This window comes from Hemicordylus capensis, chromosome 1 (genome assembly GCF_027244095.1).
Source record: "Hemicordylus capensis ecotype Gifberg chromosome 1, rHemCap1.1.pri, whole genome shotgun sequence".
NCBI classification, from domain to species: domain Eukaryota; kingdom Metazoa; phylum Chordata; class Lepidosauria; order Squamata; family Cordylidae; genus Hemicordylus; species Hemicordylus capensis.
In genome coordinates this window covers 352,279,903-352,302,948 of record NC_069657.1, presented here as the reverse complement: position 1 = coordinate 352,302,948, position 23,046 = coordinate 352,279,903, and the positions used below count along the sequence as shown (strand labels likewise).

At 44.4% G+C, this 23,046-nt stretch overlaps 1 long non-coding RNA gene across 1 annotated transcript in view; it reads left to right on the top strand.

Moving 5' to 3' along the window:
* LOC128346894 (uncharacterized) overlaps nucleotides 1-23,046 on the top strand; it is a 46,149-nt gene that overhangs the window by 6,568 nt on the left and 16,535 nt on the right. Inside the window, exon 2 of the long non-coding RNA XR_008317276.1 lies at nucleotides 2,656-2,783. This is a non-coding gene — a long non-coding RNA (uncharacterized LOC128346894). The remainder of the gene's footprint in view (nucleotides 1-2,655; nucleotides 2,784-23,046) is intronic.

Sequence of the window (23,046 nt, the reverse complement as noted above, 5' to 3'; positions counted from 1 at the left end):
GGTAACTGTAGACGGACCTCCCCAGATGACCTTAACGTGCGGAGGGGATCATGTAAAAGAAGGCGCTCTCTAAGATATCTCGGACCCAAGCCATTCAGGGCTTTAAAGGTAATAACCAGCACTTTGTATTTTGCCAGGAAACATATCGGCAGCCAGTGTAACTGTTTCAGAACAGTCATAATATGGTCTCTCCGGGTTGCCCCAGAGACCAATCTGGCTGCCGCATTCTGAACTAACTAAAGTTTCCGGACTAGGTACAAAGGCAGCCCCACGTAGAGTGCATTGCAGTAGTCAAGCCGGGAGGTTACCAGCTTAGCCCGCTCTCCCCACAGAAGATCCTCAGACACCCCTGGGTGGCCGGATTGGCCGCCCTCACAACTGCCTGTTCCGTCACTGAGCCGGCGGGGGCTGCAGGGATCGGGGGCTGTGCGGCCCCCAGAAGTTCCATTATGCCCCACATGAGCGTGCGGGGCATCCTGGAGAGACCCCCAGGGCCAGGAGGCTTGTTTCAGCCTCCCGGCAGGGATCTCCTCATGTGTTGCCATGGCGTGAAGCTGTGCCACAGCAATACACGATCAAATAGAAGGGGTTAGCGGAGTGCTCACTCCACTAACCTCGTCTAAGGGTAGGGGAATTGAGAGGGTTTGCTGCTGGGAGCTGCGTGGCTCCCGTGGCAGCACACAATCTGGCAAAAGCGAGCTAGGCTCCCTTAGCCCGCTTTTTCCCAATTGTCAGAATCTCCTCAAGATCTAGGGTTGTTTTTACCTGAGATGTTAAAGCATTCTTAGAACTCTCTCACTCTAAGCATGCCGCATTAAATGGAATGGATTACATACTCAAAAAGTGACTGTAAATTCTCAACCATGTACGATTTACATTCACATTAAATACAGTAGGTTTGAAGTTTACACGTGAAAGTGTCCTAAATATCTGTCACTAAATGTTTCTCATCCATTGTGTGGTGCAGGAAACCCTCTTTTACGAAATATATACTCTCTCACACTGATTCATTAATAAGGATACACAGGTATGAGGATTCATAAACAATAAATATATCAACACTCATGCATTTCAAAGTCTGTTATTTCCCCGATCTGGGGAAATTTGTTGTCAGGGCCTTAATTCTGTATGAAAGGAATGTTGTTTCATTGCAGATCTAAGATTTCCGACAAGGCAGACAATGAGCTTTCTGAAAGGCGAGAGCTTTGGCTTGTTTCTTTTTTATAAAATCACAAACATGGTCAGACATAGCTTTCCTTTCAGCTAATTAAGCTGTTTTAAAGCAAACTGGTCAAACAGTGACATCATAGTGGGGGGCCATGGAATCAATTGGATGATATAGAAGGCAGAACATTGAAATGGTGACTTCTGCCATTGTTTCTCCTGTCTGAAGTTTTTCTCCTTGGCCAATGCTGCCCGAGTGACCCTATACAATTGGAGGTATTCAAAGCCACTGACCTCAAGAGATGCCATTAAGAAGGCAACTGCAGAATAAAATTTCATGGTTGGGAGCCAAACGTACTGTCTCCTTCCACGTCTTGATGTTGACAATATTTAATCTGTATGCCTTCTTCCCATCATTATCATAGCCTTTAAAAAGATAAATGTAGTAGATAATGTAGAGGTTCATATATTTCTCCTAATAATCATACCTGCATGTGCATTACACTGATCTTAACAAATGCTATAAATATCACAACACAGTGTTGTCTTTTATAGAACGACAGTGAAAAATTACAAATGGTGATTTTCAGTATACTAGTGCAGATTATGGACTCTTTCCCTAGCATATATTTCATATGACATCCATTGTCTTCTCCAGCTGCTGGTTATAAAATTGGTGAGTTTCAACATCTGTCTAATGACCATACAGTTTCCCATGTGCAAAGAATAGGCAAATTAAAAACATTCTGTTAATAATTGGGGACACTGGGGGAAATTTTCTCTTTGCCATTTCTTAATGAGGACATCAAAACCTGTATTCAACCGCAGCCAGCAGAAACAAAATAGAACCTTGGGAAACCTAAGAATGTGGCAACTGTTCTGTCATAACAATGAAATATAGTATGTGCCATATTTTGTTGTTTAGAAAGTCTATGCTAGATAAGGCAGAGACATATATTTGTTTGTTTACATAAAAGCCCATCAATGCTTAAAAGTTACTTCAGGTTACCATATTGTGATACCTAGCTGGAGTACTTGATTTTGTTATACCACAGAATGCCTCAACGCTCCTTACATAACACAAGAGACTTCAGAGCTCCCCATGTCCTGGATTGCTCCATTGGTCAAATGTGGCTGAAACAAATTAGAAGTTGTTCATTTCCTTTTTCAAGGAAATTGAACTGAAACCTGAGAGAAGATCAGTGCAAAAGCTACAACCCCCTATTTTCCCTATTTGCAAGGGTCTTTCCACCAAATGTATGAAGTCAGTTACAAAAATAAATGGAGGATAGAAAAGGAAGGAAGGAAGGAAGGAAGGAAGTCATCTGGACCTCTCAGTGGCTTTCAGTACAATTGACCATGGTATCCTTCTGAACGGCCTGTCTAGGGCGGCATTAGAAGCCAATGTCAATGGTTCCATTCCACCCTGGGAAGGTGTTGCTTAAAAACGTTTTATCTGCTTCATGATGATGATGCTCTCTTGTTCTACAGGACTCTAGTTTGACCCCAGTGTTGTTTAACACCTGTATGAAACTGCTGAGTGAAATCATCCATGGATTTGAAGTGCGGTGTCATCACTGATGACCCCCAGTTCTACTTCTCCTTTTCATCAAATACAGGTGATGTTGTTGACATGCAGAACCAGTGTCTGAGACTGATAATGGACTAAATGAGGGCCAATAAACTGAAACTCAGTGTTGACAAGCTGTTGGTAGATGGTTCCTCAGTGCTGATGGCAATGGTGGTTGGCTAATTTTGGATGGGGTTGCCCTCCTCCTAAAGATTAGAATCAGGTTCATTGTTTAGGGTACTGTTATTTTTGACCATATCCATGGAGGTCAATGTGGTTTCAGTAACATGAAACAGCTTTCATCAACTTCCGCTCATGTGCCAATTGAGACATCTCTTGGCCACAGCCATCCATTTTCTGGCCACATCCTATTTGGACTGTTGCAATATGCTAAACATGGGACTGTCCCAAATGTGATTTGGAAACTAAAGTCAGGACAAAATGCTGTAGCTAGATCACTGACTGAGACCAGATGTAAGAGCATGCCTCTCCCGTGCTGAAACAGCTCCACTGTTATTACTATTCAAGCCCTAACTGACTTGCCCTGCTAACTGGACAAAGAGGCACCTTTTAATGTGGTGATTCTTTTTATTTAGCAGGGGGAGAGTAACTGGCCCTCTCCACCCCCAGCACAGTACCTCCAGTGACTGTTGCTGGTGTCTGTCTTATGTTTCTTTTAGATTTTGAGCCCTTTGGGGACAGGGATCAATCTTATTTATTTATTATTTCTCTGAGTAAGCCGCCCTGAGCCATTTTTGGAAGAGCGGTATAGAAATTGAATTTTTTTTAAAATTATTATTATTATTATTATTATTATTATTATTATTATTATTATTAACAATAATAATAATTGATCCCGCAGACCTCACTTGCTCCAACTCCTGGCATTCTGGCTTGTCAGGTGGAGTTGGCCAACAGGTAATTTTGGTGCCTAGACCTGAAGGTCTTCAGAGGGCCACCCACCCACCCGCCACCCGCCATGAGTTTAAAAAAAAGTTAAAGGTTTTAACTTCCCCAGAAGCATGCCGCCGCTGTCCCGCCACGCCGAACCATGGCACCAAGCATTTCAATAATTCTAGCTGCCATGTGTGTGGCTGGGGTGTGTGGGGGTGAGCTGAGCAGCCCCACCCCCACCCCTGTGGTGGCGATGGCAGCAGGCGGAGTGGAAGAGGCCTCTGGGCCTGACCGTTCAGCCCAGCGGCCCTTAAGAATAGAGTCTCACAAGCCCCAACATCTCAGGCTTGAGTCACTCTATTCTAACTGCATAGGCGCACTGAAGCGCCTCACAATTCTCAAGGGCTGCTGGGCCGAATGGTCAGGCCCACCAGCCATTATGCCCACCACTGCCACTACCACCAGGGGGATGGGGGAAGGCCTGCTCAGCTCACACCCCACACCTCCCATCCCCAGATGGGTGGCTAGAATTATTGAATTTTTTGGTGCCGTAGTTCAGTGCCATGGGGCAGTGATAGGGTAGTGTGGTGTCAGGAGGCCCCCAACACCTTGGATTCCAAGGTCTGGGGGTAAGAGCACCTCTGTTGGCCAATGGGAGAGTGCTGTGTGCCTCATGAGTCTGCCTGTATGAGTCCACAGGGGGCTCTTCCCTCTTCAGAAAGGGAAATTGTTCAATTAAGTTGGTGATGGGCTACTGCATAGCTCAGTGGTGGAGCACATGCATTGTATGCAAGAGGTCCCAAGTCCAATCCCTGGCATCTCCAGGCATGACCCCTGTCTGAAACCAGGCATGACCCCTGGGATTGACCCCTGTCTGGAACCCTGAATTGCAATCAATACAGGCAATACTGACCTCAATTGACCAATGGTCTGCCTCAGTATAAGGACTGCCTGGATATTGAGATCACCTTCAGGTACTCTGCTTTGGCTTCCTACCCCATCTGATTGAAGCGGGTGGTTACCTATGGGAGGATTTTGTCTGTGGTGCTGCTGCAATGTTCTACCTGAGGAGGCTCACTGAGCACCAAGTCAGTCTGTTGTTCTTTCAGTGCCCAGTGAAGATTTTCCTCTCTCTTTACCTTGCCCAGGCCTTTAGATTTGTTTTAGCTGCCTTGTGTTTTGCCTTGTTTTGTCACTGCTCTGTTTTATTGTATTGATGGCTCAGGCCACCCACTAAACTTCAAGGATAAGTAGGGCATGAAACAAGATATCCACAGTTCATGTTCAGCACCCTGTCGATAACGCTATGCTGGCCTTACCATTGGGCCATTAGAAATCTAGGCTATGATCCAGAGAACCATACAGCTATTTCTGTGAGCACAAGATGGTTTTAGACTGGTTTTCCTTGAACAGTGTCCCCTTATCCTACATGGCAAGCATCCTGTGAAATTGAGGGGAATTTCAAAAGCACTTTGTAACATGAAAAGGGTGTCAGCTCAGTCAATAAAAAGTTCCACTTGCTTGAGCCTAAGCAGCTATTTGGATCCGAGTCCTGGTTGGCAGATTCCAGCCTTAATTTCACTCAGGTGTATCAAGGATCTCTGGTCAAAGCCATTATAGAATCAGCCTAGTAAAGGCAACATCAAATCTCATATCATTTTAAAGAAAGCCAAAAGTGGTACGTCAGAAGCACTGTTGCTCTTGGTGTACACACACTTCTCTAAACAAGAAGCATACTACCCAAGGCCTGTGAGAGAGAAGTATCAGTAAGGTCGTTCACATGACCATTTGTCCCACGGCTGGGGAGGGCAGTGTGGAAGGCAGGATCGATCCTACCTTCCCCGCACACGACTAGTTTGCCTTCAGCCAAGCAGCTCACGTGCCCACACAATCCACACTGCAGCAAGCAGCACAGCCGTCTGGAGGCTGGGACAATGAAGCCCAGCCTCCAGGAATCCCACAATGTGAGGAGTGTGGTGCATTGGGAGATTTCCCTGCTGCTAGGTGCTCTTGCCGCCTGACTCTATGAACCGGCAGGCAGGCAGCCCGAGTGTTCATCTGACTGGGGAGTGGGGTAGGTAGATGCGCTCGTGCTGTTCTACCTCTCTATAAGCCTGGGTAGAAAACCCAGGCTACCCTGGTGAAATGTGCTGAGATCAGGACTAATCCAGGAGCTCCACACGAGCAGCCCTACTATAAATTCTTCAAATGGAGCGCCTATCCAATGGGTCGGAACAAATACAGTTGTATCATAGGGTCTGGCTATAGGAAATTAAGTGTGGGGTGTGTTCTGGGTGAAAAGCATGTAGGTATGTGTAGTAGTCAGTGGACCGGGTCTCATGATCTCACATTTGGGGCAGTGAGCGGGAAGAGCGGGCTAAGCCGAGCCCGGTGGTTCTGACGATCGGGAAAAATCGGGCTAGGCTTTCCTAGCCCAATTTTTCCCGATCGTGGGAATAGCCCCAGTAGGTTTCTAGTATAGGGTGATGTTTATAAATCCATCATGTAGTTGTACAGTAGTATTCAGAAAATGAACCTGGCCTGTGTGGTTCAGGATCAGATGGGTGGTAAGATGAAAGTCATTGTGGAATTTAGAAATTGTACCCAGAGACTATCTACTACAAGAAAGACCCAGAAGTAAAACAAAACAAAAAATCACTGTTTGTCACCTATAGCTCCCAACTAAAACCACTCCAAGAAACCATCAGTGGCATTATGATCTCAGAACAGCAGTACATCTGCTGGTCACCTCCAGACTTGACTACTGCAATGCACTCTATGTGGGGCTGCCTTTGTACATAGTCCAGAAACTGCAGTTGGTCCAGAATGTGGCAACCATGTTGGTCTCTGGGTCATCTCAGATAGACCATATCACGCCTATCTTAAAAGATCTTCACTGGTTGTCGATAAGTTTCCAGGCAAAATACAAGGTTTTGGTTATAACCTATAGAGCCCTAAACAGCTTGGGTCCTGGGTATTTAGCACTTAGCAATAGCACTTACATTTATATACCACTTTATAGCCGGAGCTCTCTAAGCGGTTTACAATGATTTAGCATATTGCCCCCAACATTCTGGGTATTCATTTTACCAACCTCGGAAGGATGGAAGGCTGAGTCAACCTTGAGCCCCTGGTCAGGATTGAACTTGTAACCTTCTGGTTACAGGGCGGCAGTTTTACCACTGCGCCACCAGGGGCTCTTTCTTTAAGAGGACACCTTCTTCGCTATGAACCACACCGCCCATTGAGATCATCTGGAGAGGTTCATCTGCACTTGCCACAGGCTCATCTGGTGGCTACTCAGGGATGGGCCTTCTCCGTTGCTGCCCCAAGGCTTTGGAACACACTTCCTGCTGAAATAAGAGCCTCCCCATCTCTGACAGCTTTTAAAAAGGCAGTTAAGATGCATTTGTTCACCCAGGTTTTTAATTAAATATTGTTTTAATTGAGTTTTTAATAGTTTTAACTTTTTAATTTTTAAATTGTTGTCATGTTTTAATCTTTTTATCTGTTGTTTTTATTGTTTTGTTGTAAACCGCCCAGAGACTTGCATAATCAGTGTCCCATCTGGACACTTCTCTGCCACAGGCCTCCCTAATCTTAAAAGTTCAGCAGCAACACCTATATAACAGAAACTCAAAACACAGGGATCCATTCCTGCCACAAATTTGATGTCAGCTCTACACCAAGAACTTCTTACCAGAACTACTTATTTTCTCATAATCATGTGTAGGTGTGTGTGTGTGTACACACACACACACACACACACGCACACACACCTACCTGCCTAGTGAGGATTACACATCATGCATCTAATTAAGTAGATTGCATTCCGTGTCTGTGTTAGTCCTTAAGGTGCCACAAAACCCTTTGTTACATTTGCTGCTTCGGACTAACATTGCTCCCCACTTGGAAGTATACAGCAGCACCGAATGTGGGATAGCTGCACACACCACGGCTAACAATGCCTCTCTTGTGCCACCTTCAACACTCCGAAAAAAAGGATCATCTGCCTCCAGCTGGATGGGAAGGGACTGGATGCTGCCACTCGTCCTCCCATTGTTAGACCTTGTTTTCCTGTATCTGTTACTATTTCCTGGCTACTTGCTACTGCTCCTGTGTAGACGCATGTTAAACATGATGGCTTGCTGTATAGAAGCCATGTGTTGTCATAATGTAACATCATTAAACAAAGTGTTTGGAGCAGTTTTTAGCCGAGCCAGAACATGAACAACAAAACCCGCCAATTACAGTGTCATTTTCGGGAGTTGTTAAGGTTTCAAATGTCTCCAACTTTCTCTGGTAGGCCATATTGAGCATGTCAGAGTGAACATCTGAGATAACGATTTGCTAGGCAATGTGCAATTCTCGCCCCCCTTTTTTTAATATCAGAGAAGAAAGAGTTCTTTATAATAATTTGGCTCAAATGTCTACACACATTGCTCCAGCGTCTGTAGCAGCATGTGTTTCTAGGATTGTTCTGGAAGAGAAAATGCAGAAACAGCAGGGAGCAGAAGATAAACAGGCAATTCGTGACTCATTAAAACCAGCATTGGTAGCCAACATTGTGGAGTGTGTGAAGGCCCTAGATCCAGCTCGCCTATAAACTTTTCTTTACCAGCTGGACTTAGCATCTGTCAGAGTTTGGAAGGAGAGATAATCTGGTACAAATGATTTCAGTGTGTCGCATTTATTAACCTGCCACCTTACATAACACTGCTGCTGATTGGGAACTCAGGGAACTGTTTGAACAATGACACAGCTTATTGTTGAAATGTTACGACTTTGCTGTTAAAGAAAGCTTTAAAAAAACTACTACAAAAAACTAAAAATGTATAATGCAACTTACTTAAATAGTAGCAGTGCTGAGAAATGTATGTGCCCGAGTGTTAGTCCATCCATATTTATAAAAACAACTCCTTTGTGCTTTCTACTTCACACCAGCAAATAAATGGGGAAACCTTGAAAGCTAGCTGTTGTGTTAACTGTTAGACATAACCACAAACAAAACAAATACCACACTGAGAACTCTAGTACCTAATTCCGCACACCCCCACCAACTTCTGTTCCTCGAATTGGAAGCAGTTAAGTAAGCAAATACCCTGGTTCTAATTGCAAAAGCTGCAGCCTCACACTCACTTGAATCCACCCAGTGGGACTTACTTATTTTATTTATTTGTTTGTTTGTTTGTTTGTTTACATTTTATATCCTGCTCTTCCTCCAAGGAGCCCAGAGTGGTGTACTACATACTTAAGTTTCCCCTTCTGAGTATATCCCACTGACTACTTCTGAGTATATTCCACTGAACCCAGTAAGACTTACTTCTGAGTAAACATGCATAGACTGGGCTGTAAATGTGGTAATCAGAATCTTTCCCTCTGTACTGTGTGAAGAATGCAGCATTTTCATGTGCACAAACAGTGAACGTATATTACATGGTGGTTTTGTGTGTGTTTTTAAATCACTATTTTAAAAGCAATTTCCTTGTTTTTATGGCTCTAATCCTGTGCTAAATTAAACCCAGCCATTCAAATTCCTATCTGATTCAAAGGGAGAGCAATTGGGGCAATTCCATCCTGGTTCTTAGAACTGCTGGAGATGCCTCATTATCTTTGTTTACACTATAGTAAACATCCGAAGGACAGCCTAACTGCTTTTAGGGTCAAATTCATAGCCTTAGTTGCAGGTTGCAAATGAGGACATCCCCCAGAAAAACAAAGATATCAATATCTGTCTCCATTTTGCCACCTAAATGCACTCTTTCTAGAGTGTGTTTGAAAGAGAAAATGTGCAAAGCTGTGTGAATTTGTTTCTGATCCAGATCAGTTGCCAGCATTTTCAAATTAATAGGGATGTTTATTTTTTATTACAAAATGTGCACATATTAACTTATAAAATATGGATAAGCTGCTTTCCTGAAGCAAAATGCAGACTTGCCATTTAAAAATAAAGAAAAACTGCAGAGACTTTGGGAAGCGCGGCGGGGGGGGGGACAGGCAAAGGAATACCTCACATTTCATAATGGTTAGCCTATTATTTGTAGTTTTGAAACTTTATTGGTCCCCGATCTAATCTTTTCTGAGTATAAAAACATTAACATATGGTTCAACGCAGCACAGGGCTAGAAAGTCCATATCCCAAATGCACATTGTATGCAGGGTGACATTCACACTAAATATCATCCCATAGGGTCTGTACTCCATTTTACCTGGGATTGGAGAGCCATGAAATCTCTGGAAAAGTTGTTCATGAGTCTGAACCAAATGGTGCACAGTGTACTGAGATAGTAACAGTGTATGCTTCTGCCAAAGGTTGTGGCTCAAATGTCTCTCTAAGTAACATTAAAAATCTGCTGCTTCATGCCTATGAATTTCAATATTTATAGTGTTCAATAAAATGGTCCACTGTCAGAGAGAGATGTGCCACTGTGCACTCTCTGAGCAGATGGGCTGCAATATGGCACATTTACATGGACCAGCTGTGGAGTGCAGAAATGAATGCTGGTCATAGGCAAGGTACAGGCGCCACATCTGGAATGCTAACAGACTGGCCTCTGTATCCATTGTAAAGTTTCCTACAGCAGGATGAGCTCTGATTTAGAGCTGCTCACCAGTGTACCTTAAACTGCATCAAGAGTCCTCATTAACACAAGAGACTACAGTGAGGTTTAGGGCCTGGAACTTCTCTGTTGGGCATCTGTTAGAACACAAGAATGGTACTCTGTGGCCTATTGTAGAAGCACCCCAGGGAGAGATTCTTTCATGTACAGTGTTGTGTTCTAAATTTAACTTCTCTTTTGCTCTCTCCCATATATGATGGAGGGTTTAACATGGCCTGATATTAGCAGGCAACACCTCCCTCATCCCATGTGCTAACATATTTAAAGCCTGATTGAACGGTTTGTTTTTTAAACAATGGAAAATTTAATAAGCCTGACACACTAAAAAAAATTTACTAAATTTTTATGGTTAGTATCTTCAACAGTCCTAAAGCTCTAGGGCCATTTCACACATCATAGAGCAGCAAATTCACGTCTGCTGCTCCGGATGAGTTCCCTGATGAGTATAGTTACAGTATGCACATGCTCACAAATACGTGTTTGTCACATTCACACATTTTTAGTTATATGCTTAAAACAACTTAGGTATGCCCCTAAAATGATAATGTGTGAATACACATATTTTCTGAAATATTCCATGTTTTCTAAAAATGGGGGAACTGCCATTATTCTTTGTCCCAGAAGCCTAGCATGCATCTCTAAAGCAATGCCTAGAACATATTCCCCTTAGGGGATGGGGCCACTTTAGGAAGAGCATCTGCATGCTCGAATGCAGAAGGTTCCAAGTTCCCTCCCTGGCATTTCTAAGATAGAGCTGAGAGAGACTCTGCCTGCAACCTTGGAAAAGCACTGCCAGTCTGTATAGACCAGGAATTCTCAGTGTTGGGGCCCTAGATGCTATTGGACTTCAAATTCCACAATCCCCAGCTCCAGTGACCTTTGTCTGGGGATTATGGGAGTTGAAGTCCAGTAACATCTGGGGACCCAACGTTGAGAATCCCTGGTGTAGACAATACTGAGCTAGATGGACCAATGGTCTGACTTGGAATGTGGGAGTTTCCTATGTTCCTAACAGGGATGGTCAACCTGAAGCTCTCCATCTGTTGTTGGAGTACAACTATCATAATCTGTAGTTGCAATTTACGGGAGTTGTAGTCCAACAACAGCTGGAGAGCCTCAGGTTCTCCATCCCTGGTTTAGCAGCTTGTGATGATAGTGGAATTGTCTCTTGCATTCCACCTTCAGATTGTTCAGCTGCAGACTTTTGGGCTCCCACAACACGCCCTGCTCCCTACAACATGCCCTACTCCCCACACCCGATTTTGTTTTGCTGAACAACATCCAGCCTGATGAAGAGTTGTGGTGAATTCAAAAGCTTGCTTAAGACTTTGCTGGTACTAATAAACATATTACTAGGGCTATGTTCTCACTACGATGACAAGCACAGTCAAAGAGTTAACCTTGTTCGCCAGGCTCCACGCACTCCCACAATCAGGCTCTACACAAGATTCGTGTGTAGAGCCAAAAGGGGTCTACGAGGAGAGTGGGTTTGACCCACTCTCCCTGCAAACCATCAGGCAGTCCTCCCTGGGTGGCTGGAACGGCTGCCCAGATGATTACCGGCTCCATCACGGAGTCAGCTGGAGTCCCAGAATGACCTACATGAGTATGTGGAGCATTCTGGGGAACCTCCCGATGCTGGGAGGCTTGTTGTAGCCTCCCCATCAGGGGGCTACTCATGAGTCACAGCAGAGCACTGCAGCACAGTGGCACATTGCAGTGACACACGATTCTCTAACCCGCTTTTCGGGCACTCTTGCCCCCCAAACCCAGGTTAAGCAGCAGGCTATACAAGAGGGTTTGCCACTGTGCTGCTGCCAGGAGCCACGCAGCTCCCAGCAGTTCTCACGCACAGTGGTAACCAGACTGTGCCACCTTAGCCCAGCTTCCACTGCCTGTGAGAACAGCCTCAGAGTGTGACATAAGAACTCGGAATTTCCAGATAATCCTGGTTTTCAATCCCAGTTAAACATTGTTTAACTGCAGCGGTTTGACCAGGATTCAGGGTAAATGCAGCTAATATGTGGACTGGCACACTCCATTCCAGAGTAGATTCAAACCAAAAGCCATGTGTGTAAAGCTCCCTGGCATTCCGCCCAGGGGCGTAGCAAAGTTGGATTGGGCCAAGAGATGAGATTTTAAAATGCCTCCCCTCAAAGTCCAGGGCCTCCACACATCCCAGGCCCCCAAGGATATAAGTCTGATATTTCAAAATAAGTATGCTGCCTGGAAATACATTTCACTGAATACACACATGCACACTTCACAATATATAGTGATATACATTGAATACTAAATATTTGTGCTACTTATAATGCTTAGAACACACTTGAAACACTAATAACTAAAATTGGCCCCTGGTTGCAGATTAGCAAAGGAAACTTTCAACCATGCAGTGTGAGCCTATGTATGTTTTCTCAGAATTCTGAACAAATTCAGTAAAGTTTGATTCCAGGAGGTTTTTCAAACGGGGCTTTTAAAGCCCTTTAACACACATCTCCTCTGGAATGGAGATGCTGCATTCACATGTTGACCAGATTTACCCTGAAGTCCCTGCGAATTATTGGGGAGCAGTTCACACGCAATTCAGGTATTTCACTGCTCGTTAGAATGTAGCCTGATTTATATACCAAGTTTTAAGAAAATCCACTATTTTGCATTGGTTCTTTGGGACAACTTCAATTTTGTAGTAAAGCCTTCCAGTAAACTTGCAGTAAAACCTGCTGTGTGTAAACATCCCAGGTAAGTGTGTGGAGAACTGCAGCCTCAGGCAGCAAATCTAACCACATTTAGCTGGAAGTACATTTCATTGAAACCTAAAGGACCTACTAGCAAGGAAAGCACGTCTACTTAAAAATAAACTCCATTGCATTCAACTGTCTGAGATCCTTCCCTGGTAAGTGCATATAGGGTTGCACATGCTCAGGGATGTAAACCAAACCAAACTAATTTGTGCTCCCAGCATATTTTGCTCCCTATAGGAGACCAGTAAGTCCCACTGAAGCAAGTAAGATAGGTGGAGAGAAATAGAGAAAAGAGCAAGAATTAGCACCATTCCTCAGGAGAAAAAGAGGGGCGGGGAGAATGAGGAATCTGCCTCTTCTTGGTAAAATTTTAAGATAGATGAGACATGCCAGGGCTCAAGGAACTCCTGAAGTTTCGCCCTCTGTCCTAAAAGTCATTTTCCCTGCTCCCCAATGTGGAAGTAGGGCTGGTTGTGGTCTCTCACTCTACTGAGATAAAAACCACTCTCTGCAGGTGCTCAGAAGCAGGGTCATCCATAGTGGGGTGTGGGGCTGGGGGGCAAATCAGCATGTGCAGGGCCTCCTTAACATTTCATATCATTACAGAATCATCCTGACTGATGACATACAGTTTAAATAGTGTGAGTGAGGTTTTGGGGCATGTTGAACCAGCTTAGCATTCCTAAAGAAAAATAAAGTAAAAGCACAACACATGCTTCACAGTTCTCACTCAGACCTTCTGGATTGCAAAACAACTTGAACATAAGTGTATTTCTAAATGAATGAATGAATGAATGAATAAAATATTGTTTATTCCAGAAATTTTTATAATTTTCTGCCATGAAACAAGCCACTTATAGGATTTTTTTAGATAGTTTAAAAAAAAAGCCAGCAAATTTTCCAATCTGTTTCAAATATTGAGAGACTTCTCAGTCTCTCTCTCCACCACCCCCCATATCAAAGCCCTATGGCAAGCAGATCCTTCTATATGGGGGGGGGGAACCACAAAAAGGAATCATATCATACCTCCATTACTAAGCAGGCAAAGGCTGGTCTATGCTGGGCAGAGAGTCTGCAGAGAACTGTGGTGGGTAAAAGGCAGCCAGCGATGGCCACTCTGCCTGCCTACCTCCTTCCTTCCTAATGCCTGCCTGCCGGTCACTCGAGTTCAGGCTTCAGGGAGGCCTGCAGGGAGGCCTCTCTGGAAGCCCCGTCCACCCATTGATCAGCTGAGAGGCGGGGGAGAGAAAGGAGCTCTCTAGCAGCTTGCAGGCTGGCTGTTTAGATTGCCGGCCAGGAGGGCTGACTGAGGGGTCTTGGGGCTGGGTGGGTGGGCGATTGGGAGTCATGTGACATGTCTCTGGGTGGGCCCTTCCAGGCAGTGGGCCCCAGATGACTGTCTCCCCTTGTCTAATCATAGTTATGGCCATGATTCCGCTCATGTCTGTGTGTCCCCTGCATCAACTTCACAATGCCTGGATCAATATTAAACAAATTGGGTACAAGTGGGCTAACCTGTGAACCCCGCCTAACTGATTTGAACCAAATTTGGTTGTGCTTATGAATGTGACTGTATTGTGTTCAAGACAACTGGCATCTGTATTCTCTATAGCAATTTGGCATAATTGCAATCTTACCCCTGTCACCACTTTCCTCAAATTCCCTTTTTAAAAAAACTGATACAGACTTTGTGACCAAAGGACCAGAAATAAAAAGTGATGACTATTGAAAAATTAGTGTCTAAGCACCAAGGCCAAAGACATTAATGAAAAGAAAAGTATAAACCACTTATTTTGCATGTCTTGAGGTGCAGAAGATAAGAAGCTGTGTATGCTGAGAGGATGAAAGAATGAGAGGAGAACATCTAAAGAACATCTGAAGACCCAAGGCCAGACAGGTGGCGGAGTTGTCATAACTATATATTTTGATGAATGTGAGGGTCATTTATCACTACAAACAGTCAAGGACTGAGAAGAGTATAAAACCAGAAGACTCCAGACCCAGTTTTCAGAGGGCAGATCCAGAAGACGCATCTTTTCCATTGTAACATCCTTGCCCCCAAGCATCATGCACCCCATCTTCTCATCAAACCCTAGCATCTGTAATCACCAGGAGAGACCTTAAACTGGCCATTTAAGGTCTCCCTACACCTTTGGTAAGGGATATTTCCTGCTTCCATTCCCCTCCTCCCTCCCTTTCCCCTTCCATTGCTAGGTAAACTGCTAGAGTTAGGTAAATTAGCTTTGGTTGCCAGAACCTTATATCTATTGTATTTCATAGCATCTATTTCCTTAAGTAAAATTATTACACTTCAGGTTTGGTTCCTTGTGTCTTCTCACGCATCCACTGGTTGAATCCCTCTTTGAATTAGGCAGGAATCCTCAGACAGCTTTGGAGTTAAGCTCGCAGATATAGACCAGTACCAGGGGTGGAACCACCATTGAGCAAATGGGTTCAAAGGCCACCAATAGAAGGGGCCACCGAACAGGGATGTAGCTATAATTGAACGGATGGGTACAAAGAACTCGTTCCCCCGAGCTCCTGAGGGCCCGCAGCAACACCCCTCCCCTATCTTCTTCATAGTCTCCTTCACTCTGAGGGCCCACCAGAGAGAGGGGTGAACATGGCCCCCCTCTCCCCTAGCTACACTCCTGCCACCAAAGCACCCATTGTGTGTGATGTCACATGCAGCAGGGCCATGGCCCAATTGTCAGAGGGCCCACCCCAGCCCTCCCAATCTTATTTCCAGCCAGCTGGTGGAATCATTTATTTCCCTTCACCTCCCTCGCTGGAGAAAGAGGAAGGGAAATAAATACAGCCAGAAGCAAGCACTGGCTGACTTTGGGAGGGCTCTCATGGGTTTCTTGGAGCTCGGGCCCTGCCTTCTTCGTGCATGGTGTTGCGTGCAAAGGGCAGGCCACTGGTGGGGCAGAACATGGGCCACTGCTCCGCTGGCTACACCTGTGACTGGTATACAGGGGTGTTAAGTTGGCCCACTGGTATAAACTGATGCCTGGAGTGTTTGTGTCTTGGCTTGCAAGGATAAATTGGTGTGTAGGAGCATTAAGTTGGTGTGCTGGCATAAGATTGTACTTGGAACGCTTGTCAATTAAGCCTGCAGATATAACTTGGTACACAGGAGCATTAAGTTGGCTCGCTAGTACAGCCTGGTATCTGGGGCACTTGAGCATAGGCATATGACTCAGGACCAAAGGGGTGTGTAACAATATCATTTAAAGCTAAACACATGCCCAGTCTCGACAATGAGATGGCAGATGCCCTGTTGTGTTTTCAGCTTTCCAGATTCAGGGAATTAGCACTAGAAACCAAACTGGAACTGCTGCAACTCCCTTCAGACATCTGGACTCATAGGCAGCCAAGGTAGATAGGGCTTTGCTGCTATCTCCTCTTCCAGCAGGGTAATGTACAAATGATGCTTTGCCCAGTTCTCAGCCTTCTTGGGCTTCTCAACCAATGATGGGCATATGGCGGTTTCTCTTTCCCAGATTTTGCAATTTTGGGTCCACCTACGCAAGACAGGGTTGTCTTGTAGCTCCATGTCACAGTGTTTAGCTGCCATTAGTTTTTTCTGTAAGGCTAGGGGCAAGACTGACCCCTCTGCTGACTTCAGGGTCAGATGGGTTTTGCAGGGACAGGATAGGGAACATGGCTGGGATCCAGACAAACAGTCTCCCTTAATCCTAGCAAACTTGACAAAGCTCATGGGAACTTTGTCATGAATATGTTCCAGCTTGCTTGAAGTCCTGCTGTTTCAGGTCAGGCGGGGCACCATGATTCAAATGTGGGCAAATTTGGATTCCTTTCTCTACCCAGTGATGGTAGCTTGGACCTACATTGCTCAGTGCCTACAAGGTGGGGTGGCCATTTTCTAATTGAAAAGTCCGGGAGCACCTTTGATACCATTCCAGTTCTTGTCTGGGCAGTAGATAACTTCTTTCAGCCAATAACTTCTCATTTGTTTTATATTGGAGCCACCACAACGACAGCTGAAGAAGGAACCAGGGAGGACACTATTAAGCAAATTAGGAAATAGTCCTCTTGGATTTTCCAGCTCTGCATTTACAAGACCTCGGCTTCCCTTGTAGGAGTTGGAAGTTTGGGTTTTGCTGCCAGCTAATGTACATTGGTCTTCTCTTCTTGTTACAGATCCTGTTGGTAGGGGAGCAACTTCCCCAATGTGGATAGTTGGGCACATCATCCCTTACTGAGCTTCCCAGCACAGCAGAGACTTGCACTTGGGATTTTCACCAGACGCAGTCCTGAGTTGGGAGTGCAGGCAAGGAATGAGGTGGCAAGAGCGGATCCCTTGATTATACAAGCGGGCGTATCAAGAGTGCACACCAGACTTTTAGCAATCCACCTAGGTGAAAATAACTTGGTGTTATCCACTCTAGAGTTTATCTCAATGGTGGCAAGGGGGGTTGAACAAAGTTTCAGACCTGTTTACTAGGGCAATCTGCCACTTAGTGGAAATGCTGCAGCAGCTGTGATAGTCTGGGGCAAGGGATGTTGGGGTGGTGAATCAAGCCTGTTAAAAAAAAACCAAAACAATAAGCTAGCCACAGTTTTGGCCTGACATGGGGGAGTGATGATACACCAGCATCAGAGGCGTATCTAGGGAAAATAGCGCCTAGGGCAAGCACTGAAATTGCGCCCCCTGTCCAAACATCTGACACCCATCTTTCAGATAACTTTTCCATAATATCAGCTCAAAAATACAAGTCAAGCTCGTTAATCTTTTAATATTTCAAAAAATATTTAGCAGTGGACGTAGCCAGACCAAAATGTGCTGGGAAACTACACATTTCAGTATGCTGGGGCTCATGAAATACTCAAATACTATGTGGAGGTATACTTGGAAAACTAAACAGAAGTGCCTGTCTAATTCTCTACTATGCATTGTATCATCACTATTACATAAGTTTTAAAAATAAATGGAGAATTTGACTTTTCCCAGATACTCTGAAAATAATTAAAGGATATGCAGAGTAAACTGTGTCACTGCTTGGAATATATTCTAGTATTTCAGAAAGACAGTTAAAATGAGAGAAAGAGAGCAAGAAACTCCCAGTGGGCCATAATACTAAGGATTTCACACTGATTCAAAGACAAACTTACCATTAATAGCCATATTATTAAGACATCACATTTAACTCACTTATCACAAGAAGCAAAGTAAGAGCAAATGAATACAATCCTAGCTCATAAGCTTCAGCTCAGTATTCACAAGCCCTGATTCTCTGTACATAGTGCCAAACTGAATATGTGTACAGTGACTTATATTATATTAAATTTAAAAATTATTTTTTATCAGTAGCCCCTTTGGGGGGCTTCCTATAGGCCATGGGTGGGGTCTGCAAAGGTTCCCCCTCCCCTCGCTGGCCTCTAGGGCCTCACAAGGACCATTTGAGCATGTGTGGTGGCCATTTTGTTTTTGGTGGCCATTTAAAAAAATTAATTTTAAAAATGGTGCCCTTCAAGTGGCACCCAGAGCATGTGCCCTGCCTGCCCCACCCTAGATACGCCCCTGACCAGCATGATTTCTAGTTCCCCCACCCTGAGTCATTTGGGAAAGAGGGGATCCATTTGTCCCAAGAAGCATATGTCAACTGCTGCTCTGGATGGTCAGGGTACTTATAACATGTTGCACTGTGCCCCACCCCATGGAGCCCCAATAACAAGTGTGTGGTGCATTACTGGGAGCCGGGTGTGCCCTGAGTGTGCCCATTACTCCCCTGTCGAGTGTGCCTGCTGCAAGCAGCTGCAGCAGACACATGATCAGTTAGCCAGGTTTTTGGGTGCACTCATGCCCCAAACCCGGGTTAAGCAACAGGCTATTTAGGAGCTCCTGGTGATTCTCATGAGCAGCAAAAACCGGGCTGGGCTTCTGCTCCTTGTGAGAATAACTCCTTGATATGCAAAGGGAAAGACAGGGACAAGGTCAAGCAGGAAAGTTAAACCAGTAGTCTCGTGGGTACAGTAGTCAAGGCAGAAGCAAGGTCAAGCAGGCCAAGGCCAACCCAGTAATCAACAGATACAGAGGCTAGGCAAATGCATGGTCAAACCAGTTGAAGCTGGGAATACAATAGGCTAAGGTCACCACTCCACAGGAGCGCTATATGAGCTGTTGCTCCAACAGTCTTCCTGAGGCTCACTGAAGCTTTATACTACAACTCCTGGTCAAGATGGAGGCAACCCCACCCCCAGGGGCAGGTCTAGTAAGGCTTAAATGGATCTCAGTTATGTCTCTGATCCTGCCAAGACTTATAGGTCTTCAGTGTCACTGGCAGATTGTTCAAAGTCAGAGTCAAAGGGCAGCGCATTGTTGTCAGACCTTGGCACAGAGGGCTGGGGTTTGGGTTCCTGTGCCCCATCTTCCTCCTCTTCCAAGAAGTCCTCTGTAGCAAGTTCCTGGCTGTGAATTTTGGGTTCCTACACCCCGTCTTCCTCCTCATCTAAGGAATCTTCCAGGATGGGTGGAGGGTCACAGCTTTGAGTCATGACACCTGTCTTCAGTCAGATATCTCATTGGTTCTGTACAAGCGTCTTTGTGGCATGTCAAGAGCATGGAATGGTAGGCATGCCTACCTGTGGCATATAGAGCTAGAAAGCAAGATCATATGAACAGCACAAACTAACTATGTTATTCAGGTTAAGGAGGTCTGGGTGAAAGCAAATCTGGTTTATTATTTCTCTTAAGTCAAGCATTGGAATTTTTGTATGAAATTATCATACACTTGATAATTTCAAACCTGCCCCGAAGCCTAACGGACTGGCGAAGTCATATCCTGTGCTTTAGATTATTTTCAGCCCAGGTGGGCTCATCAGTACTTGAGCGCAGATGGGCTACCACAGGACAGGTTAGTTAGATGCAACCTCCGGCCCTGCCTTTTAGCTACCTTATCCCCACTTGACGCCTCTTTTAACAGTTTGGTTAAAAAATTGGGGGCACATTTGTCTGTGCCCCCCTTTATCCAAAAGCTTGTATGTCATCTCTTCGTTGATCTCTAAGCAATGAAGATTCTGGCCATAGGTCTAAAAGAAACCTTCCTCCACAGGAGTCTCTACCCCACTCCATAGGATCTGAAGCCATGAATTCTTACATGACTGCAAGAAGCAGGACTAGTGCGAAGCCAATAATGGAAGCTAAATTATTTTTATACTATGCCGATGGATAGTGATCATGATGATGGGTTGCAATTCTCACTAGCAAAGCTCATCAGATGTGTCTGGGTTTGTGCACAGGCAGCCGGGCTTTTCTTTTCTTTGTTTTTCTTTAAGAGCCACTCTCCGTGTCTCATCAGAAACAGCTTCTAAAAGCCTCCCAAATGCCAGTCTCAGCTTCTGCTGTGGTGCAACAGAGCTGCTTTTTAAAAAGTTAAAAGTCCCGCTGTGTACATGCATCTATGAATGAGAGCCATCATTTCCACAGTTAGCCTTTTATTTTAATTTCTCAGAAATATTGCTGCAATTACTGACAAAATTAACTCTAAGCTTCCATATTCCACAGTACCTTCAGAAGATGTAGATCTAAATACATAGTGTTGCACTCTACATCTAACTCAGATCACATGATGAAAATAATTTGACTTTCAAACAGCATGGAATTATCATATGAGTTTCTTAACCTTTCTCTCTTTATCGCTCCTCAGATATGACAAAAGCAGCCTTTAGCATCACAAACAACTCTAATGGCTTGTCCATCAGATAAGCAGTGTTCCACTTCAGAGTTGTCTGGTCTGACATGTGCTTGTCATGGGCGGCTGAACACACAAGCTTTCCCATCTTGGAGGGGGTACTCTGAGCACATTGCTTCTGACAAGAAACATATCTATTTACAATGAGTTTAGGGAATGCACGTATTTGCGCTGGGGAAATGATCAAAATATTTATGCAAAATCTTTTGACAGTAACAATGCAATCCTAAGCATGTTTACTCAGAAGTAAGATCCACTGAGTTCCATGGGACTTACTCTCAAGACTGTTCACACAGGATTTTGGCCTAAGTTAATAAGGGCATGCATATGAGTAGCCCTACCTGGGCTTGAATCTACCTGGGTAGGCCTGCTGCTGTGGAGCATCAGAGTCAATCCCAATCCTGGGGCTCCTCCACCAGGTGACTGACTGATTGATTAAGTGCCGTCAAGTTGGTGCCGACTCTTAGAGACCACATAGATAGATTCTCCAAGGATGAGCTGTCTTCAGTTTGGCCTTTAAAGTCTCTCAGTGGTGCATTCACTGCTATTGTAATCGAGTCCATCCACCTTGCTGCTGGTTGTCCTCTTCTTCTCTTTCTTTCAACTTTTCCCAGCATTATGGACTTCTCATGGGAGCTGGGTTTTCACATAATGTGTCCTAAGTATGATAGTTTGAGCCTGGTCATTTCTGCCTCAAGTGAAAATTCTGGATTGATTTGTTCTAGGATCCATTTGTTTGTTTTCATGGCTGTCCATGGCATCGTCAAAAGTCTTCTCCGGCACCAAAGTTCAAAAATGTCAATACATTTCCTGTCTTGCTTCTTCAAAATTCAGCTTTCACATCCATAGAGTGTCACAGGAAAAAACCTGCCAGATAGCCTGAGTTTTTTTACCTGGGCTTTTACTGAGGTAGAAGGGCATGGGCATGCCCAGCAGCGGGGAAATTTTCCAATGCATTGCATTCATTGCGTGGCACATTGTGGGTTTTCTGGAGGCTGAGCTTCATTTCCCTGGCCTACAGATGGCCACGCTGTTCCCAGTAGCATGGCTCATCCAAAGACAAACGGTGTGTCCAAAGAGAAGACAAGGATAATATGGGGAAGGTAGATGTGATCCTACCTCCCTCCACCCTCCCCAGCCCCACACCATTAGGTAGTATGAATGACCTTAATATCTCACAAGACAAGTTATCACATTTTGGAGATGAATCAATGCATCCACTTAAAATACACATTTAAACATCTACCTAGGACTAATTTCAATATTCCCCAAGGCCTTGGGCAGTTATGATTACAGAGTGTCCTCTTGGTTTTTTTTAGTTTTTTTAACTGTGTCTGCTGTATCTGCTGCTTTTGGTCCTTTGACTGTGATTAGTTGATGTTTTGGGGTTGGTTTTTTTTAAACCATGAACTATCTTGGACTTTTAACATCTTACAGATGGCTATTGGATTGTCAACAGATAGATAAAATACTTCTAGTTTCATTGTATCCACGTCTCTTCTAGTAGCATTTTGAAATGTTCATACATGCACTGCAATCAGTCCTAGTTCACTAAAGTAAGACATGTTTCCAAGCATTATTATGCATTATATTTTTGAGTGCATGCTTAAAAATATTAGGTGTACATCTATAAAACATAATCACCCACATCATGCACAACATTCTGGCTCCTCAGGGCTGCTGCTAGCACTTCTGCCCATTCTTACCAGCACCACAGCAGCCCCGGGGTGCAGTCTTACAAAGCCATAACACTGTACATCATGTGGGCCAATGTGTGAAGTGGTCTGGTAAGCAGTTGTCAGGCCTTAGCCAAGTTCAGAGCAGTTTCAGGCCACAGCAAGAAACAAATCAACTTCTATGAAAATGGTAAGGTAAGATTCCCATAGAAGGCGCTCTGAGAATGGGAAGAAGAAGGTAAGGAAAGGAGGTAGTCTATGGCTTACTTGTTATGAGATGTTGCTTAGACTGAGCAATCAAGCCTATGGGAACAGGGTTAGCCAGACCTAGATATCCAGATCACCTGGTTAGGTTTCTGGCCAGCACCATAAATTAGTGTGGTATCCTTGTTAGAGAGTGTCAGAATAGGACTAGGGAAAATTTGGATGAAAAATCAATGCTCAGTCGTGAGATTAGCTGCATGACTTTGCATCAATCACAACCTTTGATCTCTATCACAACCTCAATCACAGGGCTGTTGGAGGATAAGGTGGCATTTACTGGTATTTTTCATATAATACATATTTTTGGGACCATTTTTATAGATCCTGATTTCATAGACCCTATAGATTTTAGAATTTATTGATATTTTTGATATAATGTCTTTGTGGTCCCAGTGT